General features: G+C 43.4%; 1 long non-coding RNA gene across 1 annotated transcript; it reads left to right on the top strand.

Moving 5' to 3' along the window:
* Positions 1-1,865: 1,865 nt before the first annotated feature.
* Positions 1,866-18,730, top strand: LOC120520615. Its single transcript, XR_005631883.1, has 3 exons — positions 1,866-2,153; positions 12,787-12,849; positions 18,649-18,730. It is a non-coding gene; the product is annotated as an uncharacterized LOC120520615 (long non-coding RNA).
* The last annotated feature ends 633 nt before the right edge of the window (positions 18,731-19,363 follow it).

The following is a 19,363-nucleotide window of genomic DNA, read 5'->3' as shown; positions in this document are numbered from 1 at the left end:
TTCCACTTCTGAAGGTGTACATTGTCGGTATTACTTTATTACATGTTATTACTTTAACATGGCCTTTTTATAACTTCACTTTAACTTAATCCTGATACTCTGTATGTTCAATTCTTCATAATAACTATTCATGGTGGCTCCAAAATCCATACTGACCCCTACTCTCTCTTCTGTTTCTTTTTCCGGTGGCCTGCGCCACCACCACCTACTCAAACCATCATGATGCACCAACATTGATGGACTGAAAGCCAGAAGTCTACGTGACCATCATCATCAGGTCCTTCCATGAAAACCCTAAATACAAAGAGGACTGTTTGACTTATGTTAGTTAGATTGCCCAGAGGGGACTGGACGGTCTCTTGGTCTGGAACCCCTACAGATTTTATTTTTTTCTCCAGCCTTTGGAGTTTTTTTTTTTTCTGTCCACTCTGGCCATCGGACCTTACTTATTCTATGTTAATTAATGTTGACTTATGTTTATTTTTATTGTGTCTTCTATTTTTCTATTCATTTTGTAAAGCACTTTGAGCTACATTTTTGTATGAATATGTGCTATATAAATAAATGTTGATTGATTGATTGATATTCTCCATTGCATTTGCTCCAGAGTGTAACGTGTGCCAGTGTAACCGAGGGATGGCAGACGAGCTCACGTAATGGGTGACAAGGCACATTCTCATCGTGATGTCCAGGCTCTTGTCATAAATATTCCCATCTTGTGCTTTTCTCGTTCCTGCAAGTTTACTATTATTATTGGACATGTAGAGGAAATGTGTTTTATTTTATGTTTATGAAAGGAAGGACGGTAAAGCCTTGAATGAAACTGAGTGTTGATGCTTTGGGTAACAAGACAGGTTAAGGAGCAGAGAACATTGAATGTGACATTGACTGCGGGGGATTGTGTAACTGGAAGATGGTTTAAGAATACAGAAACGGCAAAAACTTAGTCTTTCAGTAATTCTATTTACATCAATTATTTACTCTGTTGTGCTGCACTTCGGAAGATTACTTATTTACCCCCCCAGCGCAGCCTTTGATAAGATGAATTCACAACTAAAGGAATGTTCATGACAAAGTCAGGTGCTTTTTTGAAAGTTTGGCTCCAGATGTGCTTATCCAGCTGCTCCTTCTTCTCAGTACTTGAGTGATCTTTACGTTCACCTTTGGATGAATTTGCAAAGTTTCTTTACAACTTTTTTGTCTCATTAACGCAGAAATCCCGAGGCTTTCCTAAAATTGCAGAAGACACTGTTGATGGCGCTGATTCTGTTTTAAAAGACAGTTGTGATTAGTTATGCAGAACACGCTTTTACTCACATTGCTTTTTGGAAATCAATAATACAAATCAGCAACAGATCTGGGAATCACTGAATAGTAAAAACGTTTAATGAGGAATGTCTTGCGCATATACTGGTGTAATGACCACGTCGGCTTTAGTGAAGCATTTCTTAGCCTCTGTGATATGATCGACATGGGGTAGAATAGATTCTGGATTGTTACAATACGTGCTACCTTACGCAAAATATGCTCATCGATTAGTTACAGATTCTTGGTGGACACAATTCCACACCGAGGAAAAAGGTGCCCCATGTAAATCGTTCATAATGTCTCCAAAATATATTTGTTAACTTTCAAACAAGTACTACTTAACTGTTTTATACAAAATCCTCATTTCAACATATGCGAGCCCCAACTAGGATTTGAACTCGGGTTAGCGTATTTTATCAATATAGCACAGACAACCGCTTTTACGCTTTCAGCCAAAGCACTTCAGCAGACTAGTTACTGACCAAATCGACTGCTGACTGCGCGGATATCAATGACGTCATTACGCTAGCGTGCTCAAAATCACGTGACGGGCGCATTTGAAGCAAGCCTCGAAGCGGTGCTTCGATAGCTCGACACAGTGTCGAAACCTTAGTATCGAGCGGCCCATCACTACCTGTCCCTGCAGTACTCTGTCGGGCAAACAAGGTCGGCCTGCCCGCGCTAACTCTTTCTGCGGCCCAGCCTTCGCCCCTCAGCGCCAGTTAAAATGGATTAAGGAATAGCAGATAGGCACTGGCAAACGAGGCTTCTATTCTTAAGGATTTCTTCACGGACAGAAATGTGGACTTTTTCTTTTTAACAGTGACGTTTATGGCTGCAAGCCGGTGAGTTAAGCTATTTGCTAAACTTGTCATCCTTCTGCTGCTTATAACGTTTTAAATTCCCCCAGGCTTCTACTGTTTTTTCATGTCGGCATGTATCGCCTGATGTCTTTCCAAGCTTCGACTCGAGCTGGTCGGATAACGTGGACTCGGTGCGCGCTGTGGTTCACAGTCCACCTCGCCGACTTGTTGGCAGATTTTACCTCCCAATGTGACCATCGTACGGTAGCGCTGCTGTCTCGCAGTTAGGACACCCGGGTTCCTCACTGCGTGGAGTCTGCATGTTCTCCCCGTGTTCGCGTGGGTTTCCTCCCACAGTCCAAAGACGTGCAGGTTGGGTGGATCCCTGGTGTGTGTGTGTGTCCTGTGGTGGGTTGCCCCCCTGCCCGGGATTGGTTCCTGCCTTACGCCCTGTGTTGGCTGGGATTGGCTTCAGCAGACCCCCGTGACCCTGTGTTCGGATTCAACGGGTTGGAAAATGGATGGATGTGACCATCGTCTTTATTACTGGGGGCTTTCATATCCAGGTCTGTTGTGGTGTAAGTCATTGCTCATGGACTTTGTAGATCGTAGTGATTCTTGACGGTCGCACATGTTTGACGTCGGGGTTTTAAGGTTTGCACTCTTGAAATATGTGACGTGCATTTCTCTGTCTTAGTGGATTTGTCTTTGATTTGTCGCACAGCTGGTAGAGTTCCTTGTCACAGTTCTCGCCTTGTTGAACCCCTGCTGCCTCGCATTTTCCAGTGCATTTCTGGCCTCTGCTGCCACATTAGAACAGTCCTTCACACCCATGGGTGCAGAGGAGTTTTATTCACCGGTTTTAATACTTTTTGCACTAAGAGTTGAGATCCAGTCGCTCCCGTTAAAATGTTTCACCCCAGGCCAAAATCGGAGCCCCGTTTTCTGAGGCAGGTCTGTAGGGGGCGCTGAGCGTACAGCAGGTTGAAGAAACACAACGTCCGGCTGCCTCTTTAAATTTCAAACATCAGTCTGTCTCATCACTAGAGGGCGCTCGAAGATTCAAAATCAGAATATTACGCTGAATTAATAGCAAAAAGCCAGCTTAGACCCCAAGTGCTATCAAATCTAATGTCCTAGATCGGTGGTCCCAGACTTGGTCCTGGGAACGCACTGTGGCTGCAGGTTTTTGTTCCAACCAGATTCACAATTAGTGATAATAATAATCGATAACAACTGGCCTCATTTAATTAGCTGGTCTTTTTTTTTTTACTGTTCTCGTTATTCTGCATTCAGAAAACACAACGGTATGTTTTTACATTTATAAGATATTTAGAAATATTTCTGTTTTTTTCTAAAGCTGTAAATGCATAACTCTGCTGTTGTTTTCCTGTTATTTTCCCTGTTCTGTGTAGTTTGCCCACCTCATTTAACCCTAAGAGTGACAATTAAGAACCAGCACAGCAGACACCCAGGATGATGAAAGCAGCAGCGACTTACTTCAGTGTCAGACTTGTCAGACTTGCGTATTCTCCATATAGCTACAACCATTTCTAAAGGGCCTCATACTCTTCCCTGCACCAGAATGGAGTGTTCTTTTATTTGTATCACGAGCCGTGTGCAGTCATAATATTCACAAATTGAAATCGCTGATAAGCCTGCCGTATCGTTTGGCACGTTATTAATAATCAGTTGTTGAGCGCTCATTTCAGCCTGTTACGCTAACTGTGCACATCAGTGAAGCCAACTGCACATTTCAAATGCTAAAACATGCAACAAATAAATAAAGAAATAAATCCCATGATGACGATGACTGCATGGTGTAGCAATTTGTGATGCGTAATAAATAATCAATAAGACAGCCACCATAATAATGTCCGATTTTTAACAGAAGATTTTAAAGTGCTTAATTAATCATCCGTTCTCCCTTTGGCAATAGGAGTAATTAGTCCAACAGTTGCTTGAGGCTCCTACTTTATTTAGGAGTGGTGGTCCTGAGGGTTAGGGATCTGCACCAGTAACCGGAAGGCCGCCGGTCCAAATCCCATAAATGCCAGAAGTGGGTCTACTCCGTCGGACCCTTAACCTACAATTGCGTCGTCCTGGGTATGACGTGAATCAGCATTCAGCCCTGCAAGCAGGTCCTCCAAGTTACAGGGAAGACTTGGGGTCGGTGGCAGGATTGGCACTCCAGTCACCATAAAAACCTCACCGTGTTCCATTGTGGTGCTGAGGTGTCGCCCGCTGCACTCGGGGTACCAATCCAGGTTGTTGATTGTGCTCCCAACCTCCTCCTCCTATTTAATTTACCTCCCCTTTCTCTGCTGTAGGAGATGGTGGTCTCCAGCCTTTAGTCCTGTACATCAACACACCTGAGGCCTACAAACAGGAGCATTATAGAAATACGATACCTGGGTGAATCCATTGACCTATAAGTCTGGACGCGGGCACACAGACTTGTAACCCGGGAGGCTGGCTGTTTACTAGTATTTCGAGTTTTAATTTATCTTGGTGCACACAAGTAGTTTAAGGATACCAAGTCTTTATGGTGATGTGTGAAGTTGCTGCTCTGTTGTTGCCCCGGGTTCAAGTGAAGGATTGCCAGTGACACAGCGGCTCCTGTTACAGCTCAGAGGGCCTGGAGAGGAATGTGGCTCTGTGGGTGAAAAGGTAGCGTAGGTGAGATGGGATGGAAGAAGATCAAGGCAGGGTAAGGAAGTAAGGCTGCTGTGGAAGGAGTAGTCTGTGTAGGGTGGCATTTTGGATGATCTGTGGGAGAGATGGCATGGAAGGACCAGCGGGTTTCATTGTTGGGGTTCCTCTAAGAGTAAATGTTACCAGGTCTGCTCCTGGCTTGACTGAGGGCCTTGTCTACAATGTGTGAAGGGTATCCTCCATCAGTGAAGAAACTCCTCATTCACTGCAGAGGCAAGACGTGGAGTGTTTAGTATGCCAGGGCTGGGAGGATCTGTGCAGAAGGTAACTCTGGGAGTCGCTCGGCTTGTTTTAAGGCCTCTAATGTTTATAAATGGTGGAGGTGAGGTGGGAACATTAACTGAAAGTCTGAGACATGCATGGGAACTCGTCAAATCAGTCAGGAATTCTAGAGCAAGGCAGCACCAACGCCATTATTGAGACCTCTGTTTTTACAGGTTCAGTACAAAGCCTAATAATGCTTCTCTACCCAGCCAGTAGAGATGTTGGCATAGCTAGGGCCCATTCAAGTACCCACTGCCACTCAACTGCCCTGGTGAAAAAACAAAGGAGAAGGCACTGAGTGGTAAGAACCAGTTCTCCCAGTCTGATGAGTGTGTTCTGGACTGCATGTCTGTTGGACATCTGTCTGTGGGTGACGAGGCCTTCATTGTGAGAAATGACTGTGTACAGGGAGGTGGTGTCTGTGGCAAAGCTAAAGCAGTCCGGACTATGGAACATGAAGCAACTGCAGAGCGTGGCTAGTATCTATTAATTGTGAAGGGAGACCGTCAACCGGTGGTCTCCTAAGACCCTCGAGGAAAGGTGAAATATTTACTGTGATATCTGTGTGTGGTGCGCATGTGCTTGATTGGCCCTTTTAATGAACTGGCGTCCAGTCTTGGGTGAGACTCTACCTCAGTGTTTTGTGCCCAAGGTGTCTTTGGCGATTTAGTGCATTAAGCTGGTCTAAAAGTTAGACCCAAAATGATCTTTTCACGTTTGAGAGGTCTGCTGGTCAAACCCTGACGCAGTTTCTTGTTTGTTTCCAACCTTTTAAAGCGCCCTGGGCAGCTATCTAAACGTGTTAGCAATGCCAGCAGGCCGTATCATTTAGCAGTCTGCTTTCTGAAGGCCTAAACACGGCAATGCCAAAGACCCAAAATATTTTTGTTTCCATTTTTGAAGGTCTGCTCTTACCAAGTGGTGTCATCTGGACCAAACATTTTGATTTTGTTATGCACTATACCTACAAAGGTACCCGTATGCAAAATCTGAGCCTGCTAGGAGGTTTAGGTCTCGTGAAACTGATGACAGAATAAAGCCGTGTCAAAGCTGACACCCCTCACAACATTGGCGGTGTCTTGGAAAGTGTTGGTCTTACATCAAAATCATTTTACAGGGTGTCTCCTGGACAACATGGGTACACCTGGTCATTTGTTCAGAATAGTTTGACCCCAAAGTGTGTGGGATTTCTGGAAATTCAGTTAATTTGATGTTGAATGACCAGTCCAGGCACACAACCGGCAGGGGCATCAGGTACCACACAAGAAGCAACTGTCGATGAAGTGCCAGTCTGTAGGGCACACACACACACACAGAGTCCCTCATCACAGATCACTCCTAACATGCGCGTCTCTTGATAAATGTAAAGTGTCAGTGGCTGTGCTCGAATCACAACACAGGACTCTTTAGTTTTTGCAAAGAAAATCCATTGGACTCCATGATGTACGGCAGCGTTTCTCAACCTTTAAGTGTTTGCGACCCGAGTGTTCATAACAGTTTTAATCGCGCCCCTCCCCCAACATTTTTTTGAAATGTAGATGCATATTTTATTATACCTACTTAACGTTTGTCGACATTTATCTAACTCTGTATTTATTGTTCTAGTATCAGAATGTACTTTAAGTTGATTTGTTTTGGTTTCCACAGATGTTTTTTTCATATTTTTGATTCTTGTTTTCTTTTTTTCACATCTTCGCACCCCCCTTTTTGTTACTTCGCGCCCCCCAGGTTGAGATCCACTGATGTACGGTTTACTGAGGACTGGCATTTTGTTGGTTATTATTATTATTATTATTATTATTTATACAGCAGCACAGCATCAGGAAATGGAATTTGGCTGTAAGGCTTTTGAATGTACAAATACAAAGTGCAACGGGTACAGGTGGGTTTGGGGTGAAATACAGCGAACATGGGCCGGTCTGGGTTTGATTTTCAGTGCTAGTGGAGACTCTGATTTGACTGTGGAAGTTCCTTCTTAAATAAAATGGTGAACAGAACCTTAAGCTGAAAAACCCTAAGCCAGGAGAAGAGTTACCACCAGCTATGTGTTGGTGCCATCGTAAACAGCCATGGTGTGATGGCACTACATGCTACACCCACATGACATCACATTCGGCAATGGGCATGGCCACATCCTGGAATGGCAATAAATGAAAAATTCATCCAGAAATGTTGGCCATTGAAAAGTATTAAAATGAAAAATATTGAACCAAAAACGTAAGAACAAGTAGGGCCCTATGGAATCCGTTTAATTTTTCCTTGATTCCGATTTTTGGGCTTTTGTTTTTTTAACTGTGAGTAGTAACAGCTACAACAAAACCTACAGGGTTGAGCTTCAAAGCTCTGTGCCCGTGGTCCCCAAAGCCACCAGGGCAGTCGCCCCCACGTGATCTGGGGAAGGCGTAAGCTCTCGTCTGGTCCTCCGGGGTGTCCTGGCCGGGTCGCCCTCCCCAGCCACCATTAAGGCAAATTGCATTAATATGAACCTTGCTTCAAGCTAAGCTACATACATAAATAATAAAACTGCAACTTGTATTTATAATGCTATTTGTGCTATAACCCTATGGAAGCATATTAGGGCCACAGTGAAGAAAAAAATACTATATGTCAAGAATAAAGTCGACATGTTGACTTTATTCTTGACATTTCCACTTTATTCTCGACACACTTTGCTTTGTCATTAAAGTAGAATGTCGTAAACTAAACTTCACCCTAAAATGAATATTTCATTTGCTAGCTTTTCTCAAACCCCGTCATAAGTTAACGTAGCACATTAAATGCTTTGTGTTAAGTGGTCCCGACCCAGTTGTTACTCACTACGCGCTTCTTAAACTGACTTCCTCTGCACTAAGAGGAGGTGCAGGCAGCGATCGCCACACAGAATACATCCATCCATCCATTTTCCAACCCACTGAATCCGAACACAGGGTCACGGGGGTCTGCTAAAGCCAACCCCAGCCAACGCAGGGCGCAAGGCAGGGAACCAATTTTAGGAAGTCACTGCGCACTGGAGAGATTCTGAAGGACTGGAAAATGGCAAATATCATCCCATTATATATAAAATGCCGGGCAGGGCACCAGCCCACCGCAGGCACAGAATACAGTAAATGCTTTAATGCATGTCATCATGAAAATAATATCAAGTATTTACCTTAGCATTCTAAATGTTCAGCAAGCAGGAATATCATGAAATGAATGTATTCTGTGTGGTGATTGCTGCCTGCGCCTCCTCTTAGTGCAAGAGGAACTCAGTTTAAGAGGCACATGGCGATTAACATGGCTCGGGGAACACTTAACACAAAGCATTTAATGTGCTGCATAACTTATGAAGGGTTTGAGAAAATCTAGTAAATGAAATATTCATTTTAAGATGAAGTTTAGTTTACGGTGTTCTACTTTAATGACAAATTACGAGAATAAGGTCAACATGTCGACTTTAATCTCGACATAAACGGCGAGAATAAAGTAGAAATGTCTAGAATATAGTCAACATGTCATCACCCTATTACACGGTACCCTTGTACATTACACAGTATTGAAAAACAATAAAACAAGTACAACTTGGCTTGCAGTAGTAAATCCAGTAGTATAGAAACAGTATTCAGACATTTGAACATAATGGTCCACATCCGACCTTTTAAAACCAAAGTATCTCCAAACAACAGACATGGCTCCTTTTTTCAGCAACAGTTCTTCTGTGTCATCATGTTCAACTTTATTGTCTGCTACAGCTTCAGTTTCAGAATGGTCTCTGTTAATTTTCACCAGTCAATAGCCCCACTAACACATGTACTACGTTGCATGCGTGTTAGTGTAAGTGGTGCAGCAGTGAAAAAGGTCCCCCTTTAAACAGCTCCCGCTTTGCCACGTTTTGAACGTTGTTTAGGCTATTTAAACTGGTGTTGCGGTATAAGAAAAATCCATAACATCCATAACAAAAATAAACGGTTTTTGGTATGAACTGGTATACTGCCCAGCACTATCTTAAAATAATAATTAATTACAAAGCCAAATCAAACTAATCTGCAAGACACTAAATCCAGGAGTTAAACAGAAAAATAGAAAGAGAGACCTGCTTTTAAGGGCGCATGGCATCTGAGGAGACGCCTGCTCTTCTGCGTAGGTTTGTAGGGGCCGAGTTTACAACGGATGAGCCAAATGTGGACCTTGTGTGCCTCATGACTGTGAGGCAAAACATTTATTAAATCCAAACACATCGTTATTCATTTTTAAAAATGGATCCCATTAAAAACCAGTGCTGTTCACTGATGACATTTTTTAGTGGGAAAGACTGGTTAAAAATAATTTCATTAGAACATCATGTAGAAGCATTAGAACACTCTTGATGAGAACAGGCCATTCAGCCCAACAACGCTCGCCAGTCTTATCCACTTGTTTCCTCCAAGAAAACATCAAGTCGAGTTTTGAAAGTCACTAACGTCTTACTGTCTACCACACTACTTGGTCGCTTATTCCAAGTGTCTATCGTTCTTTGTGTAAAGAAAAACTTCCTAATGTTTGTGCGAAATTTACCCTTAACAAGTTTCCAACTGTGTCCCCATGTTCTTGATGAGCTCATTTTAAAATAATAGTCTCGATCCACTGGACTAATTCCCTTCATCATTTTAAATACTTCAATCAGGTCACCTCTTGCTTAAACTGTAAGGCCGGAGTTATACTTCACGCGACGCGACGCATGCTGCAGCGGACGCTCCTGCTACGCAAGCGTTGTAGTGTTTATACTTGCGCGCGTACTTTACGTAAATCTGGAGGAATCCACCAGGTGGCAGTGCGAGATATTATCACGGTGAGAACATGTTCGGTTTCTCTGTGTTGTGAATTGCCTAAAACATCTATTACATTCCGATAACACCTTACCGCAATATCTCTGAAAAGGATGTTTCTTGATTAAATCCATCAATCCAGGGATGTGTCCATTCCAGCAAGCATTGGGCACGACTGAGAAACAATCCCTGGACGAGGCCTCAGCTCATCGCAAGGTGAATACAAGCACACACATACACTGGCGTCATTCTAGTGGCACCAAATCCCCACATCTGCATATCTTTGGAAGGAAACCGGAGCACAGTGTGGAATACAAGCAGGGAATACCAGCAACATAACTCCCTGCGAGACAGCAGTGCTATCGCTCCGCCACTGTGACACCCCCATGTGTGTAATTATTAACAGTATTCATTATTTAAACAAAATTATATGTAAAATGTAACATACACACTTTAATGCATTTCATCATGAAAGCGATATCAAGTATAAATCGAAAGATTCTAAATGTGCAGAGAGTTGGACTATCATACATTTAATTTGTTCTGTGTGGTGATCTATTGCTGCTTGCCGCTACTGTCAGGTCCAAGAAACTCGTAGCGATTAAAAACTGGGATGACGTTTACGATGGTCTGCTTTAATGATAAAGTAAACTACAAGGTTAAAGTGGACTTTTCGAGATTAGTGCTGAAATTTCCACTTTAATCACAAAATACAAGATTTCACCGTGTCCTTTATTTTTTTTCTCAGTGGCTCAAATATAACGCTATACATTATGTTGCTGCTGTGAAGTTGCAGAAAAAAAAAAGACGGCACAAAAGATGGTATGTGAGACTTTTAAAATATATCGTGTCATTACGATCGGGAATATGCGACGCTTGAATATAAAAGCACCACTAGTGCATCTGTATGTCGGCATTTTGCTTCACCACGTCGAACCATTCATCAAACTGCGAAGCACGCACATCGATCCCCGTAGGATCTGCATAGAGGCATTCTGTCACATGTAGATAGGAAACAGAGACTCTGACGTCACATTCCGACTTTTAGCACACTGCGCCCCCTGACTTTTTGCTGGTACTGCAACTCGTGCTCAGAGGACGGGTGAAATGAACGCTGGGAACGCGTGGCAGCCATTATGCGGGCGCGTACGCATTCTGAGCGTGAAATATAAACCGGCCCTAAAGGCTCAGCTCTTCTAATCTTTCCTCATAATTCAACCCCTGTAGCCCTGGACAATTCATGTACAATTAGAACTGCTTACATAAACAAATTAGAATGTCTACTTGCCGATCACAATGTTGAGAACACTGTGGTCTCGGCTATCGGTGGTTTCGTCAACTACAAATAAATTTTATTGCCACAGATCTTTTGAAGAACGGCGTCCATATGTTGTTCAAAGACGCAGGACAAATGAGTTTGATGAAGATTGCTCTCATTTTCTGGCAGTGCGCCTCCTTGTTTACAATGCTTAATAAAGAAAGGACGCATCTTTGTCATTTTTTTGAGCGGTATTTCTGACTCGCAAGACCACAAAGTCCTCCACAAACTGGCGTCTTACATCTGATGAATTTGTTGTTTCCTCTGCTGTTACCTGAAGGGGAGCACTTTTTGATCCTAATGTCTCCTTGTTCTTGAGATGGGTTTTAGGTAAGAAGCGATCTTTTCATGTCAAGTCTGTGGTATGCTGGTTAAACTTGCAGAAAAGTTGTTCTCCAGATTTGTAAAAGTCGCCGGGATATTGTTGTGCCCTCAATATTGCAGTTAAGCTTGTGTTTTATTAGTTATGTCGATATAGTTAGGGTATCTGAAGCTGCTTGATTCGACATTTCTGTTTCATGAAGCTGGCTAATTCACGTGCCTTTAATGAGAAAACATACAGGAAACACGCACACAAACAGATAGAGGCACGACTGAATTTCTATGAAGAATTGCGTTCACTTGAAAATCAGCAATCTAGAAAATCGTATCTGAATGGTAGAACGACAGATTATTCAATCGTTTAATTTATTGGAAAATTGTGTAATGGTCACCCCTTCAGTCTCTACCTTCCACACATTTCCATTCTTAAAGCCAAAATCCATTTTTATACGTTAATTCCATGATTCCGTCTGTGTTTTCCACGTCGTGGAAATCATACGGCTCTAAACAAGAAATAGCCAAGAAAGATCATATCAATATGGGAGCGAGACGTGGACCATGAAGGTAAAATGTGAAGCAATGCTGGAAAGAACTGAAATGAGAAAGAAAAGGTGGATGTGTGAAGTGTCATGAAGTAAAGCGAGAAGAAGACGAGTGCAGAGTAAGATTTGATGTGGAGACCTTGGGAGAAATGGACTAAGGTGGGTTGGGCACCTTTTTGGATTGAAGACCTGAGTTATGATGGAGGTGGCAGGGGTCAGGTCAACAGTGAGGTTGATGAAGATGTTCCAAGAATGGCTCTGAGTCCCAGTGATGCTCAGGAGTACACAGGACTGATGTGGTATCAATTTCTCTCTGAGCCTCTGTATTTGTCCTTTTCTAATTCTTTGAACTTTGCTTCATTTAATTTAACCTTTGTTTTATTTGTTTGAGTGTGGTCTTGTTAAACCAAAAGTGTATATTTTTTCACTTTAAATATCTTGCAGAAGCACAATCCAAGAAGTTTCCCAATAAAAGCTGTTGTTACGTTTTGACTGATTTCCGTTGTTGTTATTACTGCTCTTCATGCCAAACTGTGAAGTTGAATGAATTTTAAGAAGTCTTAAAATGCTGTGGTTCTTTAGATGTCTCAGTTTTGGAGATTTATTGGTATGGGAGTAAAAAGATAAAAATTATTTAAATAACAATGTGAACATGTGTGCTTGTTAAATACTGACGGTATTCAGTTTCCTGATTTCAGTGCCATTTATGTGTCACTTCTTTTTTATTTTAGGTGAAATGACATCAATCTGGACATGTCTCTCTCTTCTTCTATCATCACCATCTCCTACTCATGGTGAGTACTGAATGTATTTGTTCAAACAGAATTAAAGCATTGCATTGGCCAGGCAGTGCCTACATTTCGATTTGTACTGCCACCATTTGTTTATAATATTTTTTTTTAAATATAAGTCAAAATAGACCCACCCCACCCCACCCTACCCTAACCCTACCCTAACCTAACCTAACCCTACCCTACCCAGTGATCTGGAGTTTCAAATAATGTACAGTAATAAATAAAGGATAAAGATAAAGGAAAGGTGCCAAGTATAGATAAAAAAGAAAGCTAGGAAATGTAAGATTTTACAGCGTCAGCCGCAGCCACCCCACAGACTGAGTAATTTAGCAGAAGCTTTATTAATTATCACAGTAGACCGTTCTAAATGAATGAATTAAACAATGAAACAGTACAATGTTGAATCGTCATCACTGTGCCTTGCTGAGGACTCCACCACCTCTGTTTTGATATAAAACCTTTAGATCTGAAGCGGGTACAACACCGCTAAGAGTCACACTGCTGCAAGGATGGCGATTTCTTTATTTATTTTGGTTGGGACCCCAGGAACACACCCGGCCTTGGCCAGACTCGCACCCCTTACACACGGAGACACAGAACCACAGGGCTTGAACAATAATGAAAATGAGTGCATTAAATAAAAAAATGAAGGAAAATAAAAGGAAAAATCTTTCCTGTCATGGTGGTCCCTACTCAGGTGTAGGCATTGGTTGACCAGTAAGCATTTCATGCGGTGTTAGATGCATCACTCCATTAGTCTGCTTGCTTTAGCTCAGTAAAGCAAGTGTAACGCATCCAGCCAATTCATTTTCTCTGTGGCACAAATCTTATTTCTCTTTGCCTTCAATATCCCATTCACTCTTTCCACCATTCCTTGTGATTACGGATGATACACTCGGCCAAATCTCTGCTTGACACCCAAGATCTGTAAGACATTTCTTATTGGTTTCTGAACAACTGTCATCTGAGCTTATCTCTAATGGAATGCCAAACCTTGGTGTGATCTCCATGTCACAACTGTACCTGCTGCTTGATCTGGAGAGGGAGTTGCCTTCACCCATGTGCTGAACCAGTCTATCGTCACCAGCAGAGATCTCTGTCTCCGACCGTCCTTCCTCATGTCCACATAGTCCATTAACAGGTGTCTAAATGGGCCATCTGCTGTTGGTCTGTACCCTAATGGAGTCTTTTTCTCACATTGCTTTTTGTACAAATTAAACAATCTGACAGAAACTTCCCAACTGTTGCTTGCAAATAGGGAGACTGGTATTGCACAACAGTCAAAATCACGAGCATCCGTCATCAGGAGATTTAGGAGCAAAAATCAGACCTTTGGTAGAACGCCATAATCCTGGATCATCCTTTTTAGCACCTCTCTGATTCCAAAGTGATTGGTCACACCGTCCTGCTGTCGCCTGCATGTGAATTATGTCTGTCGCTGTGACTCCAGGTTCAATAATTACAACAGGAGCTTGGATAGGAACCTGTGCTTTAGAAGCCTTTCTAGCTACCTCATCTGCCATGTTATTCCCTGCAGTCACTACGCCATTATGTACCTTTGTGGTGCACTTGATTATTGTGATCAGTTCCTGAATTTGTTCACGATGCTGTATAAGTGATCCAGCGCTTTTCTTAAATCCTCACAGTTTCCAAACTACTCCATGAGCGTATGCCAAGTCTGTGAAAATGTTTGTGATTGTATTTCTCCCCAAGTTGCAAGCCTCAGTAAGTGCTTTAAGTTCAGCTAGCTGGATGGAGCGTGGCTGCTTACATCCTTGTGAGACAACTACCTTAATCCCATTCCTTGTCCACTCCACAGTTCCAAATCCTGCAGGATTTCCTACACAATCCCCATAGCGTGAGCCATCCACCAAATGCACATGATCCACATCCTGCAGTGGCACAGATTCCAAGTCTGATCGCAGTCTGGTAAAAACCAATGATTCTGCTCTTCAGGGGCTCATGGGGCTCTCCTTCCACGGGGACAAACTCTTCAATGTTATGCATCATATCACACCTCTGAATCGTCACCTCAGGATATGTTAGCAACCGAAATGCAGACATCAGTCTAGCTGGTGTCAAAGCAAATCTGCCTTGATTTAGGAGTTCAGCAATTTTATGACGGGCATAAATAATTACTGAGTAACCCATCGTTATGTTAGATGCTTTGTCAACGGCATATGGAACTGCTGCCAATCCCAGAGAGCATGGTGGATACCCCTGTGCCACACTGTCTAGCTTAGAGCTGTAATGCGCAGTTGGCTGTCTCTTCCTGCGCTTGCATGGCACTTGCATCAACACGGCAGTGGCATAACCTGGGTGGGCATTCCCTTCATACAGCAGAAAAGTTCTGTCATAATTAGGTAAAGTCAAAGCTGGGGCTGGTTACCACTCCTACTTAATAGAATGAAATGTCACGTTAGCATCAATTCTCCAATCTAAGTGATTCCTCAAATTCTGTATCCCTGTGGTCTTCATCACGTTCCTCAGAGGAACTGTTTTTAAAGCATAATCCGGAATCCAGTGTGAGCTAAAGCCAGTCATTGCTATAAATGTCATCTTCTGTCCTACGGCCATTGGCTTAGGTGTCTTATCAGTGAAGGAGTTCTTTCTTTGCTGCCCTGTTACGATTCTTCCTAAATACTCATTCACAGACACATGGTACTGTAACTTCGCTTTTGAGGCCGTTCTTGGCAAACAACACTCCCACTGGGGACCCCTGACATTACAGTTTCTTATTTCTTAACTCTCTTTTCAGCTCCTCCACAATTGACACTCCAGCTGGAGACTGCTGACATTGTGCCTTTCCTTCCCTGACCTTCCTTTTTACCGCACGTCTTGTCAGACTGACCTCCTGCTCGCTGCTGTCACTTTCTCCTACCTCATCAATTTTTATATTCATCTTCTTCTTCTTCCCAGTCCTCTGAGATCTCCACGATTTCCTCCTCATCATCACTTATTTCAAATTCACTCCACTTTTTAGGCTCCCTTCTCCTTATTGATTTGCTACTCTTCATTCTCCTTCTCATAATGGGTGTGTAAGAACTCCATTTCCTTCCACCTGCTACTTTCTGCCTGTCTTTTTCTAATTTGGTTGCTTTTTCTAACCCTTTCTTCCTGCTCCTAAGCTCACGATCTTCCATTCCTCCTCTAATATTGCTCTGCCGTAGCCCTCTGCACATTCTCTTAACATGTTTCCATTGGTCTGGTAACGTTTCAACATATCACTCATGTCATTGCAATTTCTTGCTCTTGTCGCCTCATCTTGTGGGCCTTTGCCTGTCATGTTCTTGTTATCTAAGCTCCTATCCTCACCCCAAGGCCTCCCAAACACCCCCTGGTTTATCTGCGTCATTCACCTGAGAATTAGTGTCTGTCTCTGTTGAAGTTCACCTTTTCATCAGTATCCTTCTGCCACCTACCCCTCCATTCTGGGGTCTTTATCTGTCCCACTTCTCCTCACTGCTAGTCCTTTGTCACTTTCTTGTGACAGCACTCCCTATATTTATTTCTCTTCCCTCTCACTCTCCAGCTTTACTCATCCGGCAGTTTCCCTGTTATTAATGGACATTCAAGCGCAGCGTCTACCGGTGGGGCAGAAGGCATCTTCCACCCTGCAGATTCCTCCCTGTCATCTTTAAGAATCTGCCTGATCTTGTTCACTACCGCTTCTGTGCTTGCTGCTTTACCAGTAAACATTTGTATTCTCTCCAGTTTAGCTTTTCTTTAGTTCTGCCTCTTTCTACTCATGTCTTCTAGCTTTTAGGTGTGTTCTCATGTCCTTCCACGGTGCCGTACTAAATCTTTCCAGTTTACGCCAGCTGGTGCTGAGATTTTCTGTTTGTCTTGTGCCACTTTTTTGACGGTCCCCTAATAAGCTTCTTATTCCTGGGGATCTTCTGTCCCAAAACCTCAACATGCACCTCACTTTGTGCCATTGCTATTCCCTGTAACCTCAGGCTTACAACTTGAAGCTTTACATTTAGGTTTGTATTCAAATCTGATTCTGTCTTGCAAATAATCTGACTTATTGTGTTTCCTGGCACCACAGGTCACCTTGCCCCTGCCCGGGGTACCAGTTCACCCTCCTTAAGATTATACTCAATTCAACTGCAGGATCCACTAACACCTTTCCTGTAATCCCTTGCCATCTCTCCAAACCACAGTTCGCTCTTTCTTGTAAATACGTTTCCAGGTGCTCTCCAAATGGGATTACAACCAAATGAAGCTCGTTTGATTCTGTCAGCACCTCTAGTGCAGGTCCTAGCCTCGTCACTGTCCAATTCCTGGCAGCCACTGCTGACCAGTCTATGTATGGCCACTCTTCTTGGACCGCGTGCAGTTTAGCTGTTTCTGTGATAGCTCAAAACAAATGGTCCTTAGCCTCTTCTGTCAGCCTGTGTGCATTCCCTAAAGCGTCTTTGTACAAATCCTCTTTCCAAAAATGTGTAGTTCATGCCTTGTGTCTCCTGCAGGATTCTATCAGTAATCTGTGCTGTAGCTACAGTACGTTCTGTGCCATAAATGGCCTGATTTAACCTTCATCTCTCAGATAAGTCTGCACTGCACTTCAATACCAGTCTTCAGCTATCCAGTATTCCCACAGGATTCTGTTAGTGCCCTGTTGTGTCAGACTCGCTACTCTTGTCTACATTTCTTCTAATGTGTTCATCTTTCTTATTTCTATCCCACTGTCGTACAGATATCTGGCTTCCCTTGCCACATCTCTCTTGGAGGTGCCTGCCACTCTCCCAGACATGTGAGAAGAGGGTTATGCCTGATGTAACGGACCTGTGTATACGGGTGATTGGACCACAGCCTTTTTCCCATAAACCACACTTCTATGACTTTGATGAATGACACTTGTATTAACGTTTAACCCACACCTTATCTTTGTGTCCCAAATGCAGAATCCTCCTTTTCATTATTTTCTCCAACCTGTATTTAGCTCAGTATCCAAGATCCTAATTATTTGTCCATTTCCAAAATGATTCCATCTTTCCTCTCAATTTCCTTTTTCCTCTCTTAATTTCCTTTGTCCTGTAGTTGTCATCAATACGCTTGGTTATATTTTTAGAGCATATACTATTGAATATGTAAAACTATTTTACGTGTAAGACAAAGGTGTTCAGTAATGTGTGTGTGTATATGTACAGAATGTCTGTGCAGCATAAAGTCACACTCATTCACACCTGTCTCTTCCGCTCGTTCCCTACGCTAACCTGCCCTTCAGCTGGCTGTTATATAAAGACCATGTTAAACTTTTCTTACCCCTATCGTTGTGATGTGATGTATGCAGCACTGTGGGCCTTCAGCACACTTCAACCTTGACACCCTCTCTCAAAGACTGGCTCAAGCACAGCAGCTCCTTTGCAGCCTCCTGCACTATACGGCCTCAAGTGTAACACACTGGGAGAGCGGCCCAGTCACAGTAAGCGCGATACTGCCGGAATTTATTTGCCTACCCATCCAGTACCCGACTGTCACCACAGTGAAGTGTTTATCTGTAGGGCTTAGACTGTCTCGTTTCAGTCACCTGCGCCCCTGGGCAAGGTGGTAGCTGCCAGTCTCCAAAGCTGGAGATTTCTAAAGCACATACATGTGCACACCCAGCCAATCACCTGAGCACACAGCACAACGCACCCGGCTCTTGCTCTGATTCTGTGTACCTGTCCTCTCATCCGTGCTATACGGTTCTTTATAGGAAGGCCTTTTTCCACTTCTCTATTGGAGGGACAAGGTCTCCGTGAAACCAACACTAGCAGTTTACATCAAAAAATATTGTTTTCCTTCTTTTAGGTGGCCACTGTCCGTGTGTGTTCCTGCACTCGGCCTTCTTCTAATCACCTCGGAATGTCTCCAAGTATTATGTCATGGAGGGGTAAGGCACTCAAAGTCTTGTGACGTTTATGGCTGCAAGCCGGTGAGTTGCTATTTGCTAAACTTGTCATCCTTCTGCTGCTTGTAACGTTTTAAATTCCCCCAGGCTTCTACTGTTTTTTCATGTCGGCATGTATCGCCTGATGTCTTTCCAAGCTTCGACTCGAGCTGGTCGGATAACGTGGACTCGGTGCGCGCTGGTTCACAGTCCACCCGCCGACTTGTTGGCAGATTTTACCTCCAATGTGACCATCGTACGGAAAGCGCTGCTGGTCTCGCAGTTAGGACACCCGGGTTCCTCACTGCGTGGAGTCTGCATGTCTCCTGTGTTCGCGTGGGTTTCTCCACAGTCCAAAGACGTGCAGGTTGGGTGGATCCCTGGTGTGTGTGTGTCCTGTGGTGGGTTGCCCCCCTGCCCGGGATTGGTTCCTGCCTTACGCCCTGTGTTGGCTGGGATTGGCTTCAGCAGACCCCCGTGACCCTGTGTTCGGATTCAACGGCTTTGGAAAATGGATGGATGTGACCATCGTCTTTATTACGGGGCTTTGCATCCAGGTCTGTTGTGTGTAAGTCATTGCTCATGGACTTTGTAGATCGTAGTGATTCTGACGGTGCACATGTTTGACGTCGGGTT

Source organism: Polypterus senegalus, unplaced genomic scaffold (genome assembly GCF_016835505.1).
Source record: "Polypterus senegalus isolate Bchr_013 unplaced genomic scaffold, ASM1683550v1 scaffold_2942, whole genome shotgun sequence".
NCBI classification, from domain to species: Eukaryota; Metazoa; Chordata; class Cladistia; order Polypteriformes; family Polypteridae; genus Polypterus; species Polypterus senegalus.
This window is presented reverse-complemented; position numbering and strand designations above follow the sequence as displayed.